Genomic DNA, 2,427 nt, shown 5'->3' on the forward strand with positions numbered 1-2,427 from the left:
TCACTTTTAAAATATTTCAGTTTAGGTATTTCTCACCAACATACAGACTGACTGGCATAACAAATTGTCAGTCTTAAAGCCACATTTGCCAAAAAGACAGCACAGGCTTCTTGTAAAAGAGGTCTGTAGTTAATCACACAGCATAAAGGCAGGTCAATACTGCATTAATAAAGCTGGCTATCAGCAAACCTACAGGGAGACCATGTGGCTGACTGTTCATATTTTCAACATATTTTTCCTCATGAACCCAGACGGACTTTTCAGGCTGTTGTGCTTGCTTATCTGCGGCACGAGTTGCATCATATGGAGTACTGTACTTTGAATGATGCAATTCCCTCCCTTAGCATGTAGAGTGATACCTACAAGCTATAGTGTACATCACCCTTACATAGCAGGAACACAGAAAGGTTTTGCATCTCTGTTAAAAAGTAAAGGCAGTCATCATTTTCTCTGAATATTTGAGAGGCACATTTTAATCTTCCTTTAACTCTCAATTGGGTCTTGACCCAGATTTAGTTTAAAAAAAAAAAAACAACAAAAAAAACGCCTGTAGGGGACTGTGTAAATCTACAATGCAGTGTGTGGTGTGTGTAATGCTAGCAGGATAGGGTGTGGTGAGAACAGGAGCCATGATGGAGGGTACTAATAAAAAAAAGCGAGAGCTTCGAAAGCAAGGATGACTCAGTGTCATCACCCTGAGTGTATCTAACTATCAAGGGTGGGAGTGACAACCTGTCTTCCCATCCCTCCCATCCACCCATCCCCAGACGCTCCGGCAGGCTGAGGAGACCAGACGGTGGTAGACTTTACCAAACCCTGGTTCAGAAACTGACACTAACTCAGTGTGAGTCACAAAGGAATTTCCCTGACACATTTTTTTATAACCAAAGACAGTCTTTCTTACTTTCAACTTCCTGTTGGAGGTATGCAGCATCAAATAATCTAGGTCATCATGTGCACCAAGGCCTACAAGATTCAGCTTCGCTACAGACACACCTTAAACAACATTAGCAAAAGTCTAAATATGTTTAAGTCTGCTTTCGCTTGTGTTGGTATGACTATGGAGTGTTTCAGTCAAGCAATCAGTCACAATAGATCAGCTTGATGTCAAAAATAATTACTTAACGGCAGTTCTTTGGTTATATTCCACAGAATGGTTTGATGCCACTTACATCTTCTCCTTCCACATCTTGACACTGACAAGACAGCCTACGTGTGTGTGTGTGTGTGCGTGCGTGCGTGCGTGCGTGCGTGCGTGCGTGCGTGCGTGTGTGTGTGCAAGATTTCTTGCTTTTCTAGGATGGACAAGACAAAGAATAAGTATGAGTGGAAAAATACCTGCAGCTTGAGTGTTTGATATTTTTTCGGTTTGTCTCTATGCCTTTTTTTTATACTAATATGAGAAGGTTATCCAAATAAAAATGTAACGGAGAGGAAGATGGAGTCTGAGATGTATTAGGAAAGTGCAACTGTGTGTGCGTGCATGAGAGAGAGTGCAGTGTGTGTGTTATTACTGGCTGAAGGGCAAAAAGTTGAGGTGGTGTTTGATGCCAGTCTCAGTGGTAAGCTTCAAACAAACTGTCACTCAGCTTCTGTCTAAGACATGCATACACACGCACATACACAAACACACACATCTGTCCACCCGCTTACACATGCATATGCGCGCACACACACACCATACATGTAGCTCTGTCTCTCCTGCTCACACAGAATCTTCAACCAGCAACAACATTGACCATATAACTGCCAACACGTGACATGCAGACACATTCAGTGATACTTCCAGACAAAGGCAAACACATGTGCAATGACTATACAACAGACACACTCAGCATGACGGGTGTCCATCAAGGTCTAAAAATAGCCAAGAGACGAAATCAATTCAAGTCATATTCAGTTCATCACAAACATCAGTGTGCACAAAGCTCATTTCCTGCAGAGCAAATACACAAAGAAACACTGACAAGTATTGCAACACCCATGCGCAGACATACACACTATTCATGTGGTACAGTTGTGTGCAATTATATACACACCCAGGAGTGCTAAGAAAACAGATAAGTATATTCTGTCTGTGACATGCATACATTTAAAAAGCACCCACTCATGGGGATCTTGCTCCTTCCCTTGCTGCAAGCAATTTCCTTTAACAGATTTATCACCGGTGTTGCACAAGCCATTCGATTGTGTGTGCATGTGTGTGTGCCCTTTGTGACAGAGTGACCAACTGAGCTTCTGTGATAGTGTCTCTGTGGGTGCTTGTGTGCATCAGAGGGCCGTAGGCTCAAGCTATTAAGATCAGTTCAGTGGCGAGATATGTGATCTGAAGGACGATACCTCAGAGCGGAGAACAAAGCAGATGCTATTCCAGAGAAGGAACTGCACAGGGCCAACATACAAACCCTGGGGGACCCCTCTAGAGTG

The sequence above is a fragment of the Amphiprion ocellaris genome, chromosome 4, assembly GCF_022539595.1.
Source record: "Amphiprion ocellaris isolate individual 3 ecotype Okinawa chromosome 4, ASM2253959v1, whole genome shotgun sequence".
NCBI lineage: Eukaryota > Metazoa > Chordata > Actinopteri > Pomacentridae > Amphiprion > Amphiprion ocellaris.